The sequence below is a fragment of the Rhinoderma darwinii genome, chromosome 4 (genome assembly GCF_050947455.1).
Source record: "Rhinoderma darwinii isolate aRhiDar2 chromosome 4, aRhiDar2.hap1, whole genome shotgun sequence".
Classification (NCBI taxonomy): Eukaryota; Metazoa; Chordata; class Amphibia; order Anura; family Rhinodermatidae; genus Rhinoderma; species Rhinoderma darwinii.
In genome coordinates, this window is record NC_134690.1 from 181,269,719 (window position 1) to 181,284,277 (window position 14,559).

The 14,559-nt window shown below is 42.2% G+C and overlaps 1 long non-coding RNA gene across 1 annotated transcript in view; it reads left to right on the forward strand.

Annotated features, from left to right (window-relative positions):
- LOC142759611 (uncharacterized) overlaps positions 1-14,005 on the forward strand; it is a 39,113-nt gene extending 25,108 nt beyond the window's left edge. Inside the window, exon 3 of the long non-coding RNA XR_012883158.1 lies at positions 13,838-14,005. This is a non-coding gene — a long non-coding RNA (uncharacterized LOC142759611). The remainder of the gene's footprint in view (positions 1-13,837) is intronic.
- Positions 14,006-14,559: the final 554 nt, after the last annotated feature.

Sequence of the window (14,559 nt, forward strand, 5' to 3'; positions counted from 1 at the left end):
GTTTTCTGTGTCGACATTCTAAGACCCATAACTTTATTATTTTTGCGTGCACAAAGCGGTGTCAGGGATTATTTTTTGCGGGACGGATTGTCGTTTTTTATTAGTACTATTTTGGAGTAAATGTGACTTTTTGATCACTTTTTATAGCATTTTTTGGAAGGAGATGTGACCTAAAAACAAAGATTCTGGCGCTGTTTTTCATGTTTTTTTTTTACCGCGTTCACCGTGCGGGATAAATTACATAATAGTTTTGTAGTTTGGGTCGTTACGGACGCGGCGATACCAATTATGTATAGTTTTTGTTATTTTTACGGTTTTTCCCATAATAAAATACTTACTATGGGAAAAAAGTCAGTTTAGCTTTATTTTTATTTGAAATGTGTGTGTTTTTATTGTTTTACCACATTTTTATTTACTTTTTTTTACTTTTTTTACTTGTCCCACATGGGGACATGAGGGCCTGATGCCCCGATCGCTACTCTAATACACTGCACTACATACGTAGTGCAGTGTATTAGCGCTGTCAGTTATTCACTGACAGCAAGCCTATGAGGACACGCCGCAGGCGGGTCCTCATCGGCTCCCGTACAAGGCAGACTCGGACGCCATTTTCTGGCGTCCGATTGCCACAGCAACCCAGCGATTGCATCACTGGGTTGCCGATCGGGTGAAAACCTATCAGATGCTGCGCTCTATTGAGCGCAGCATCTGAGGGGTTAATCTGCCGGATCGGAGAGTAGCTCCGGTCCTGGCAGTTACAGGAGGGTGCCAGCTGTATAATACAGCTGTCCCCCCGCAGTGATAGTGCCGGCTCTGCTTCTGAGCCCGCACCATCACTGCGCCGTATATATACGGCGCTTTGCGGGAACCACCTCCCGACAGCGCCGTATATATACGGCGTATGTCGGGAAGGGGTTAATAGAACTAAGCAAGAACGTGCCAAAAATGAGTGAAGAGTAATATATATCTTTGTTGATAACAATGCAACATTTTAGGTCTCTCGTTTTCATTATTGTTTTGAATTGTTAGAATTGCTTAACATATCATTAAAATCTTCTAATACATTGCAGGTATGTTGTCTCATTTCCTTACATACCAATATACAATAAAAATTTGAGTATAATGTTTGTATCAGTATATTGGCCCCGTGAAAATGAAACAAGAAAAATACCAATAATGAATACACGTTTTCAGCTCCATGCTTAGCCTTTATCAAGTCTTTGTTTCTTTTGAATATGGTATGGAGATCATGAATCAGATTTGTTCTGGCTGTGAACATTAACGAATAGTATTAGACTATTTGCAGAATTACAATCCTCAGAAACTAGACTAAGTACAGTAGTGGAGGGTTCCAAGCAAAAGTCTCGGCCAGAAGTGGGTCCCGGCCTCAGAAAATTTGGTAACCACTATCTTAGGCCCCATGCACACGAACGTGCTTTTGCGGGTGTAATTCCCCTGAAAATCCACGGGAGACTTGCGGCCCCATTCATTTCTATGGGCCCATGCACACGACCGTGGTTTCCACAGTCCGTGCATGGCCCAGGAGCCTGGACCGCAGAAACAACGGACATGTCTTATTACGGCCATGTTCTGCGGTACAGGCTCATAGAAAATAATGGACGCGGCCATGTGCACGGCCCGCGATTTGCTGGCGTCTCGAGGGTGACACTCCGTGGCCGGCCGACCAAAAAATCACGGCCGTCCACATGGCTACGGTCGTGTGCATGAGGCCTTAGAGCATTATTTGCTTACAAAAATTAAAAATACTATTTTATTTATACTTAGATGCGGGGTATAGAAAAAAGACCACGGCGCCACATAGTGTAATTCAGTAGGGTAGGCTGATGGAGGAATAAAAGACCATGCTCACCAGATTGCCGTAGGGTAAAAGCGGATAATAACCACGAGTGCTGCTGCCAGATCCAAACCGGTTTCCGAGGGTAACCGCTGATGTGTAGTAGGTTGGTGGGGAGGAAAAAGGATCTATATCGGCGCTGCTGTGTGGTCCAAGTCAGTGGAGAAACGAGTAGTCTCTTGTAATATTGATGAATATTTATTGCAGTAGCAACGCGTTTCGACGCCGAACTGGCGTCTTCATCAGGCATAAAATTGTTTTAAAACAAGTCAGTATAAATACACAACACTGAGTAGTGATTGGCCCAATTCAGATGGAGCAGAAGTTGACAAAAAACCGCCAAAAACTTTGGGGGTCAAAGTTCAAGATAAAAATAGGTAAATAACAGAGAAAACAATGTGTAATGAGGTTAAGCAATAAAAACAAATGGTATGTGAATAAATACACAGTTAAAATGTACAACGGGGGATATGTTAAAAAGTACTACGTGTCACATCTGGATTTACGGCAGTAATGGGAGCGCACCCCTTTATTGAAAAATAGGGATGTGGATAACAACGGTATAGTTCCCAACCGGTGTTGTAACCTTAGGGTGGCGGTGTTGTGTGTTTTTTGTTGTTTTTTTTTTTTTTTTCCTCTCTCTGATTTAGATACTTAGATAGTGTGTCGGTTTCAGTTTTTTTATATATGAGTCGTTGTCAAGGAGATCGTATAAACTACGGTGGCCGGGAGGGACCAAAGATAGGAGGTGGGGCGCATGGTGGAACGCATGGTGGTCCGCACATTGACACGCAAACCACGGGGGTTCGTGTGGATGTAATAGGAAGATCCGTTGCTGGGGACATGTAGGTAAGGGAAAGAAATTATATATAGTAATATAGTAATATATATATAGAGATTTTATTACAAGAAATATGTATTTAGAAGGTTTAACACTAAGTACGGGTGAGGGGGGGGGGTTCTCTTTCCCTAGGAAGAACTGCGGGACATTAAGTGTTCGACTAGATGTTTATTACAATATTGATACGTTAGATGATAGTCAGAAGCTTTCGGATTGTTTGTTGCTGAGGGGTATCTAACTGAGTCCGTTAGTTTTGAGTTTCTGGATGTTGTCGTCAGAGGCGACAGGTATATGTTAATAATTTGGTTGGTGTTGTGAAGATATGTTACTTCAGTTGTTTGATTATCAAAGACGGGAACATCGTGTGTTTCACTGATAGTGTATTTACATCAAGTGGATTAACTAAAGGATCGAGCATGCATGAGGGATGATTGATGTTGGTAGGGTTAGTCCAAAGCTGACTCCAAAATGTCGTTTAGGCCTCTTGGATGTAGTGTGTCCATTTTGAAGATCCAAAAGTTTTCCCGTTGTTTTAGTTTATTGAACCTATTTGGAACATCTGGATGGATGTGTTCTATAGGGGTAATACTGATTACATTAAATTGGCATTTATGTATCTGGGCAAAGTGGCGGGATACACTGTGTTTCAAGAAGCCGGTGTTAACATTGAAACGGTGGTTATTGACCCGGGTTCGCAGGCATTGGGTGGTCCTGCCAATGTATTGTAGTTGGCATGGGCATTCAATAAGATAAACGACGTATGAACTGCCGCAATTGAGGAATGTTCTGATTGGGAAAGATTCGTTGGTGACTGTGGATGTGTATGTGTGTTTTTTGTTACCAATAATATTACAGCATAGGCAACGTGAGCGACCAAATTTATAAGACCCTTTCAGATCGGAGAGGAAATGCGTATTTGATGATACTTGCTTCTTGATTCTGCTGGGGGCTAGAATGTTTTTAAGGGTTAGGGACCGCCTAAACGTGATACTGGGTTTGGCCGGAATCACGTCTTTCAGAAAAGGGTCACTCTTGATGATGTGCCAATGTTTTCCTAAAATCGCCCTGATTATTTTGTTTCCTTTGTTATATGTGGTGATGAAATTGGTGTTAAAGTTTTTAATGGGCCCGGAGTCTTTGGGGGGCGGATTTAGGCAGGAGTTTTGTGTTAATTCAGTGGCCTTAAGTCTTGCACCTTCTATTAGTTTTAGGGGGAAGTGTTTGTCGATGAAACGTTTTTCTAGTATATTGCACTCTTTTTGATAGTGGTTATCTGTGCTGCAGTTTTTCCTGATTCTCCTAAACTGGCCAAACGGTATGTTTATAAGCCATGGGCGGTAGTGGGCGTTTCTAAAATCGATATAGCTATTAACATCTACTAGTTTAAAGTGAGTTTGTGTGATGAATTGGTTACTATCTCTGTCATGGCTGATTGTGAGGTCAAGGAAGTCGATGGAAAAAGGGGAAAAAGTATGTGTGAAGGTTAATTCGTAGTTGTTGCTATTGAGGTTCTCAATGAACCGAGAGGCTTCTTCGTTGCTCCCTCTCCAGACTATGAATAGGTCGTCTATATATCGTCTGTATAGTAATATATTACTCTTGAATGGATGGGGGCCATGAATGTATGTATTTTCAAAGGCACCCATGTACAGGTTTGCGTATGCTGGTGCAAACCGAGTGCCCATGGCACATCCTTTTACTTGATTGTAAAATTTATTGTTAAAACTGAAAGTGTTATGGTGGAGAATAAATCTGATGCAGTTGATTATAAATTGAACTTGTGACTCAGGGATTAAGGTGTTGGATAACAGGAATGATTCTGCTGTTTCAATGCCTTTGTTGTGAGGGATATTGCTGTACAGCGCGGTGACATCGGCTGTCAGAAAGCTAATTTGGGATGTGAGGGGATCAAAATTGAGGTTGTTCAAGTCTCTGATTAATTGTGTGGAGTCTTTTAGGTATGATGGTAGGGTGAGTACTAGTGGTTGAAGGTGAAGGTCGACAAAATGGGACAGGTTGCTGGTAAGGGAACCTATCCCAGATATAATCGGGCGTCCTGGGGGGTCTGAAAGTGACTTATGTATTTTGGGTAAGTGATACATGAAGGGCATGTTCGGAAAAGGGACGGACAGGAACGTTTTTTCTTTTTTGGTGATTAGACCATCAGCGGCAGCGGTTTCTATGAGGTTTTTGTATTCGGATATGTACGTGGATAATGGATTAGAGGCAAGTGTATGGTAGAATGAGGTGTCGCTCAGAATTCTTGTGGTTTCGCAGAGATGTTTGGTTTTGTCTTGGATAACTATGCCTCCTCCCTTGTCTGCCGGGCGGATAACAATGTCGGCATTTTTTTGAAGTGATTTCAAAGCTTTTCTTTTGTTTGGGGTTAAGTTGTCAGGGTAGTGTGCTGGTGTTTCGATTGACCTGAATTCGTTGTTGACCAGGGTGGAAAATGCTTCCAACATGGGACCCTGGTGATGGGTTGGGTAAAATGTTGACCTCGGCTGGACATCTACCGGGATGGCATTGGTAAAGGGACTGTTTGAGGGCTGTTCGGAATTGTCAACTGGAATGGTGGTATGTTTGGCCATGGCAAAATGTCTTGTCAAGGTGAGTTTTCGTATGAATCTGTTGAGGTCCATGAATAGTTCGAAAGTATCAATTGATGATGTTGGGCAAAATGAAAGACCTTTGCTTAGTAAACTATATTCGTGAGTGTTCAATGTATAGGAGGATATGTTGAATATTTTTATTGGGGGACAAAGTTCCTCTTTTTGCTGAGGGATGGTTTGTTTGTTTCGGTTATTTCCTCCTCTCCGTCCTCTGGGTCTGTGGCCAGCTTTCTTTTCGTGGAGATTTTTTGTAGCGTAGAAAATAGGTTGGTGATCGTTTGGGCTTTCGGGCTCCTGATGAATGGCATTAGTGATTCCTCGCTCATGATTGTGGGAGTTAAAGGGGGCCCGACTAACTGTGAGGGGAGACCTAAAAAAGATGTTGCTGTGTAAGTGTAATCTAGGGCAGAGGTGGCTAGGTCTGTCTCAGTATTCGTGGTGGTGTACCTTTGAAGTAGATTTGAACCTTCTGGTGGCTGATGAAATATGATGTCGGGTGAATTCGGGTTGAGGGACTGGGGAGAGTTGTGGGTAGATAGTTGTAATAGAGAGGAAATACTGTCCTCCATCGTGTCGTTGAAGGAAAACACGGGGGAATTGCTAGTGAGGGGCAATTCCATTGGTTCAGTGATGGAAATAAGCCTAGAGAGATGGAGATCTAGATCGGAGGATTTGAAGGCGTTAATGGGTATTTGCTGAGTTTTGAATCCTTGGGGACAGGAATTGTTGGCTGTGATGTTGGGGATTGTTCTCTTGGTTGGTTTGTTGGAGACGTCGGTCAAGGGGTGGTTTTTGTTTAAGATGATGTCACACACTTTTATTTGGGGGATTGTCCCATTGTTTTGGTTGGTCGGTCTAGTCTTGGAACTATTCCTGAACGATCTACCATATGTAAAGGTCTTCTCACGTGGAGTAATAGGATTGGCCTGAATTAGTTTGCTCCCTTTCGGCACAGTGTTGAATTCGGGCACAATGGAGTTCTTATGGGAGCTAGGGAGGGAATTGGGTCTCCATTCACCGGAGGGATTGAGTTTATAATCTGCTCGATCTCTCAGCAATTTTTTCGCTTTTTTGGAGATGAGTTCCTTTTCGTAGATGGTTAGTCTGTTATTGGTGGATTTTTCTAATTTGTAGAAATCACACTGGTCCTCAAAATTTAGGAGTTGATCTTTAATCAACATTATTTCGGAGCTAAGGGTGTTGCTAAGTGAGGTACGTTTGTTATGTAGCCTTTCTAAATAGCCTGTATGGCATGAGTCGGTAAAGGTTTTCCAGTCAGTGCTGAAAACAATGTCGGCAGGATATGGGTTGGTGGTTAATATCCTCAGACCTCTAGGTGCAATATTCTCAGAAATATACAACATTAGAAAACGACAGTCTATGCTCTGTAGAGCTTCCTTTTTCAAGGCATCTTCTAGGGATAAATAAAGGTCAGTCATCTTCTGGGTTTGTACCGCAGAAAAGTTCGTACTCACTATGTGAGGGGATACAGGGAAAACATAATTTCCAATTGATTCCAAGATAAGCCGTTCACGTAGTAGGTTCCTGTTGGTGACGAAGTCCAACATCGTTCTTGGAGAAATCAGGTGTTAGAGGAGAAATCAGATGGTTGTAGTTCCGATGTGGATAATGATGTAGATAGTGATGCTCTGGTAACTCTCAAAAGGTTCATGCGGCTGCCAGTGCAGGAGGGGAATCCAAAAACCAGTGGGGAAGGAGTTGATCTCGCCCAGGTAGAGGTGCTCCTGTAATCGGGATACCAGCTTCGGAAGGAGCCGATGAGATCCGATCTAAATGCGGGGTATAGAAAAAAGACCACGGCGCCACATAGTGTAATTCAGTAGGGTAGGCTGATGGAGGAATAAAAGACCATGCTCACCAGATTGCCGTAGGGTAAAAGCGGATAATAACCACGAGTGCTGCTGCCAGATCCAAACCGGTTTCCGAGGGTAACCGCTGATGTGTAGTAGGTTGGTGGGGAGGAAAAAGGATCTATATCGGCGCTGCTGTGTGGTCCAAGTCAGTGGAGAAACGAGTAGTCTCTTGTAATATTGATGAATATTTATTGCAGTAGCAACGCGTTTCGACGCCGAACTGGCGTCTTCATCAGGCATAAAATTGTTTTAAAACAAGTCAGTATAAATACACAACACTGAGTAGTGATTGGCCCAATTCAGATGGATCAGAAGTTGACAAAAAACCGCCAAAAACTTTGGGGGTCAAAGTTCAAGATAAAAATAGGTAAATAACAGAGAAAACAATGTGTAATGAGGTTAAGCAATAAAAACAAATGGTATGTGAATAAATACACAGTTAAAATGTACAACGGGGGATATGTTAAAAAGTACTACGTGTCACATCTGGATTTACGGCAGTAATGGGAGCGCACCCCTTTATTGAAAAATAGGGATGTGGATAACAACGGTATAGTTCCCAACCGGTGTTGTAACCTTAGGGTGGCGGTGTTATGTGTTTTTTGTTGTTTTTTTTTTTGTTTTGTTTTTTCCTCTCTCTGATTTAGATACTTAGATAGTGTGTCGGTTTCAGTTTTTTTATATATGAGTCGTTGTCAAGGAGATCGTATAAACTACGGTGGCCGGGAGGGACCAAAGATAGGAGGTGGGGCGCATGGTGGAACGCATGGTGGCCCGCACGTTGACACGCAAACCACGGGGGTTCGTGTGGATGTAATAGGAAGATCCGTTGCTGGGGACATGTAGGTAAGGGAAAGAAATTATATATAGTAATATAGTAATATATATATAGAGATTTTATTACAAGAAATATGTATTTAGAAGGTTTAACACTAAGTACGGGTGAGGGGGGGGGGGTTCTCTTTCCCTAGGAAGAACTGCGGGACATTAAGTGTTCGACTAGATGTTTATTACAATATTGATACGTTAGATGATAGTCAGAAGCTTTCGGATTGTTTGTTGCTGAGGGGTATCTAACTGAGTCCGTTAGTTTTGAGTTTCTGGATGTTGTCGTCAGAGGCGACAGGTATATGTTAATAATTTGGTTGGTGTTGTGAAGATATGTTACTTCAGTTGTTTGATTATCAAAGACGGGAACATCGTGTGTTTCACTGATAGTGTATTTACATCAAGTGGATTAGCTAAAGGATCGAGCATGCATGAGGGATGATTGATGTTGGTAGGGTTAGTCCAAAGCTGACTCCGAAATGTCGTTTAGGCCTCTTGGATGTAGTGTGTCCATTTTGAAGATCCAAAAGTTTTCCCGTTGTTTTAGTTTATTGAACCTATTTTTCAATAAAGGGGTGCGCTCCCATTACTGCCGTAAATCCAGATGTGACACGTAGTACTTTTTAACATATCCCCCGTTGTACATTTTAACTGTGTATTTATTCACATACCATTTGTTTTTATTGCTTAACCTCATTACACATTGTTTTCTCTGTTATTTACCTATTTTTATCTTGAACTTTGACCCCCAAAGTTTTTGGCGGTTTTTTGTCAACTTCTGCTCCATCTGAATTGGGCCAATCACTACTCAGTGTTGTGTATTTATACTGACTTGTTTTAAAACAATTTTATGCCTGATGAAGACGCCAGTTCGGCGTCGAAACGCGTTGCTACTGCAATAAATATTCATCAATATTACAAGAGACTACTCGTTTCTCCACTGACTTGGACCACACAGCAGCGCCGATATAGATCATTTATACTTAGAAAAATGCTCCATTTTGTTAAAGTCATCGCTATTTCCCTTACCTCTATATCACCTTCCCTTTCTTATGTCAGATTTATTAAATAACACTTAAATTGGTTGTCCAGGGGGCGGGGACATATTCACAGGACAAGTCATCTGTATATGATCGGTGGGGGTCTGACACACACTGCATAAATGCTAAGCGGAAAAAATGCTCAGAAATTGACCTGCGGTCTGATTTTTTTAATCCGCAGCATGTCGATGTATTTGCGTAATCGCTGCCTATTTGTTGCGGGTTATTCTTACCGAGAATTCTGTGTTTCTTCGTTCAGGCCAGCCTCCTGGGATGACGTTTCATCCCATGTGACCGCTGCAGCGTTCACATGGGATTAAAAGTCATCCCAGGAGGTCGGGCTGCAGGACGGCGAAGGACGCATCGCCATGCCTATGTAAGTAAGTACGTTTTTTATGTGCAGTTTTCCACAATTTGCTGCGGTTTTTCATCTGGAATTGCCTGCAGTGAACATATCCTATAGGAGTTTTTTTTCTGTTGAATTCATACGGAATTTGAAAAAAAATATTTGTGGCATGCTATAGCTGGTACTGTATTACATATGTATTGTCCTGTAAATCCATTGCTTCTAGGGCAGAACATCTTGATAGCACAGTCTGTAATTTAATTTAAAAAAAATCGTTGCAGGAACCTAACATATCAACACAGTGTAATGTAACCCTCGTTTGTCTGGCTCCTCATCTGCTGACATTATCCAGAGAATAAACCGCCGTGTTAGCTAGAGGCACTGAAGTCCTGGGGCCAGCGGAGTACCTCGACCCTAACCAAAGTCATAATAAAGGAGATTTTATTGGTGAATTGTGCCAACTGGTTGGATCCTTCTCCAGGTATCGAAGGGACCAGACCATAAGTGTACTGTAAGGAATATTCCCCTAACAAAGAGAGATAATCACCTTTGAAGAGATCAGTTATAGCGTTAACATGCACTGGAAAATGAAACATGGATTAATAATGTCACAGCTAATATGCAGACCCACTGGGACGCTCCGCCCTAGTGGACTAGCAGCTGGTCAAACAAAATGTCAATAACAGTCTCTAGGGCAAGAGTACCTGGATTGCTGGCTTGTGCCGGATGATCAGAAGCACGCTGGTGCCGGACTATCATAAACTGGCTTGTGCTGAACAACTGGACTTGGCACAGACGCTGAATTTGAACACAGAAGTTGCATCGGACAATGGACTTGAACACAGAAGTCGTCTAGGAAAATAGACTTGAACACAGAAGTCGTCTGGACAATGGACTTGGACACAGAAGTCGTCTTGGACAATGGACTTGGACACAGAAGTCGTCTTGGACACTTGACTTGGCACAGGCACTGGGCACAGATACGGGATACAGGATACAGCTAAGGAACCATTTGCATGACAAACACTGGGAAGACACAGCATTGCTCAGGAAAAGTGGAAGTGGCCAGAGTTCTTCTTAAAGTCCAGGCTGTGCTGTGTTTGGTCAGGGACGAAGTTGCTGGTGCGCGTGCTGGCCCTTTAAGACCAGGGCACCCTACAGGCAACAGCAGGAGGAGAGAACAGTGTGTGCCGGCATCTCAGTGGGAGGAGATGCCGGCCATGTTCCAGAGGCCTGCGGTTGCAGCTGCCGGTATGTGGGATATGCCACTGGTCAGCGAATGTGGGCATAAGAGTACCCCCCTTATGCCCCCTCTTCTTAAGTCCACAGCGTAGGAAGAATTATTTGATAAGACCTCTCCTCAGGACCAAAACCCTTGCAATCTACCAGGTAGAAGGTTCTCCCTCCTACCTTCTTGTAGTCCAGAATCTCCTTTACCTCGAAGACTTCATCAGCACCACTGGGAGAAATTGCAGGGCGAGGAGATTTACTGTATCGGTTCAGGACGAAAAGGGTTTCAGGAGGGACACATGGAATAAGTTGGGAATCTTGAGAGTAGGGGGAAGCCGTAGCTTATAAGACACAAAGTTAATTTGTTGTAGAATGTCAAAGGGACCAAGGAATCTGGGAGCGAATTTGTAGGAGGGGATTTTCAGATGAATATTTCTTAAAGACAACCAGACTTTGACTCCGGGAAGAAATTGGGGAGCAATTCTTCTCTTCCTATCGGCATATTTCTTCATGCAATCCACTGCCTGCAGGATTGCGGACTTGGCTTGCTGCCAGATGTGAAGAAAGCTTCCAAAAGAAGAATTGGCTGCAGGTACTTGAGATGTAGATGGTATAGGAAGTGGAACACGTGGATGTTGGCTCTAAACAATAAAGAATGGAGAAGAAGTAGGAGACTCATTCGTCTGATTATTGAAAGAGAATTCAGCCCATGGAAGTAGATGCACCCAATTGTCATGTTGAACAGATATGAATTGACGAAGACAATTTTCTAGAACTTGATTAGTCCTTTCAACTTGGCCGTTGGATTGTGGGTGATAAGCAGAGGAAAAGTCCAATTTCAGATCCAAAAGATTACTCAGGGATTTCCAGAATTTAGATGTAAATTGTACAACCCGATCAGACACGATATGGAGGGGTAGTCCGTGCAGACGAAAGATATGTTAAATAAATACATTTGGAAATGTGCTGAGGGGAGGCCAGACAGTGGGGCAAAATGTGCCATCTTAGAAAAACGATCCACGATAACCAAGACAGGGATACATCCAGCAGAAGGAGGAATGTCGATAATAAAATCCATGACAATGTGCTGCCAGCGACCATCACGAACAGGCAGAGGTTGGAACAGACCAGCAGGCTTGGAATGAGTAATCTTGTTTTGGATACAGTTGGTACCAGAAGAGACATAGTCCACAACATCTCTAGGCAGCGTGGGCCACCAGTAGTGACGAGAAATAAAGTCCCGAGTCTTATGGTCACCAGAGTGCCCAGCCAATGTCACATCTGTGGGGTATGTGGACCCACTAGGCCGCTCTGCCATAACGGAGTAGCAGCTGGCCAAACAAAAGTCAATAACAGTCTTTAGAACTAGAGTACCTGTATAGAAGTTCTGATAGACACGTGGTGTAGCAGACACTATGGCGTAGCAGACTCCTTGGCATGGCAGATGACACTTGGTGTGACAGATGACACTTGGTGTGACAGATGACACTTGGGCAAAGAAAAAGGAGTTTACAGTACTATAAAAAAAATGGAGTGTACTGTACTATACACACTCCCTAAAATTCACAAAAAATGTATTTGCCGCCCCAGGTAGACCAATTATATTAGGGAGAGGCTCAATTTTCAATAACATTTCCATCTTTTTGGATAAGGTTTTGAGGTAATATGCGGTCAAAGTACCATCCTATATCAGGGATACCACTGACTTCCTGAGCAGATTGAAGGGTATTGATTCTACTGGATCACTTTTACTTGTATTTTTCGATGTCGTGTCATTATAAATGAGTATTGAAGACGATAGAGTCTTAAAAGCGGTACAAAATTGTCTCGCCAGCACGGGATGCGGCCCAGGGCATGGGCTGTTTATCTTCAGGCTGTTGGAGTTGGTACTAAGAAGAAATTATTTCCTCTTTGGTAACCAATTATTTTTACAGCTTAGGGGGACAGGGATGGGCACGTATGCCAATATCTTCATGTCCTCATTTCACGACGAGCATGTCTACTCCTCTATTCATATGGGTCGCATCCGCTGCTGGTGGAGATATATTGTCGATGTTTTCGCCATTTGGGAAAGTGACAGTGTCACTTTGGACAACTTTCTTGTTGAACTTAATAGTCATGTCCCGGCATTACAATTTACGATAGTCTATTCGGACCATGAGCTGCAGTTCCTGGACACTCTGGTACAGCTAAAAAACTGAATAATCACGATGGATTCATTTGTTAAACCGACAGATAGAAACAACCTTCTTCTATTTAACAGTAACCATCCAAGACACAGGGTAGCAGTCAACTACTGAGAGTAGATCGTATTGTGTCAGACACAACGCAGAAACAGGTTAGAGTTACACAGATATGTAGGAAATTTGGAGAAAGGGGTTACCCTAGACACCTCATACAGAGACCTAGAGATAGACTTTTATTGGAACCAACACAAGCTAATGTTGAGAGTAAACATGAGGAACGGATACCATTTATATCCACCTATGGGAATCTGAGCGGTCGTATCACTAATATCGTACGTAGAAATTGGCCAATTGTATCCAAAGGACATAGAGAGATTGTGGCATTAAATACACCACCTTTTATGTCCTATCGGAGAACCAGTAATTTCAAAGATGCACTGGTGAAGTCAGATATAGGAAGCAAAAATAGAGGTAAACAGACTTTTCTTTGTCCTCCAAAAAATTGAAACTTTCCCTGCTTGAGTTGTTGCAATTGCAATAACATTCTGAGGGGGAATAAGTTTCATAATCCATACACTGGAAAAAAAAATAATATTAGGCAAAGGTATGCGTGTAACTCTGACCATTTCGTTTATATGATAATATGTCCTTGCTCACTGATATATATATAGGGGAAAACACCATGCCAATCAAATTAGGAATTAATAAACATAAGAGTACTATCAGGAGGAAATTTATAGAATTACCTTTACCTAAACATTTTTCTGAGAAGAACCATCAGCTTAATAACTAAGATTCAGAGTAATAGATTCTGTTACAACACTCAGAAGAGGAGGTGTTAGACAGGGAATGCTTAAAAAGAAGAAGCTATGGTGGATCTACGAATTAGACACCTTTATACCCTAAGGAACTGAATTTAGAGTATAAGGTTACACCGGGCCTTTAAATCCTCATTGTCTGTTTTTATACGTATAGTAAGGCTCACTTTAGTGCCTATTGAGAATCTTCTTCTTGTATATTTGCAGATACTGGAGAATTGGGACAAATTATGGGGATCCGCTCCCCACACATCAATGATTCCAACACCAGGATGAAAAAGTGGTTATAAAATGAATAAACAAACATTGATCGTTTTATTCCCTCTATGTTTTGCACTATGATCTCTATTTTACGCTGAGGTATATTTAATAAAATATGGGACCATGTCAGACTAATAGGATTTATGGTGGGCTATAGATTATTGCTATAATTGCCTATTCTACTGAGGAGGGGGTCCTAGTTAGATGTTTGAAGCTTGGGTTGCAAGCGATTCATTCTAACTATAGCATTTGGGGTATACCTCTGTATGTATTGTCATAAAGTTAAGAGGTTTGCGAGAACAATGCAATCCCCCTTTCCTTATCTTATTGGTTGCCAAAGATCATGTGTTCTCGGTTGCCTAGTTACGGCGTCCTCTACCGTAGTATGTTATGAGCCAGCTATCTCATGAAATAGGATCTTCTAGCTACTATATCTTCATTGTGCATTGGAACAGTCAATGATCCTTGTAAATAGAGGGTGATCTTTACATGATGATCGCTAGATGTGAGATCTGTTATATGGGTACGATTAACAATTTTACTGGAATGGAGACATGCGCAGTGGGATCCTGAAAATGTTGCTGGACGTTGTAGTGTGTGAGCTACTCTCCTATTTTCTTCAGTGGTTTAACAATTTTTAACAATTTTTAGGGTTTATGAACAGATGT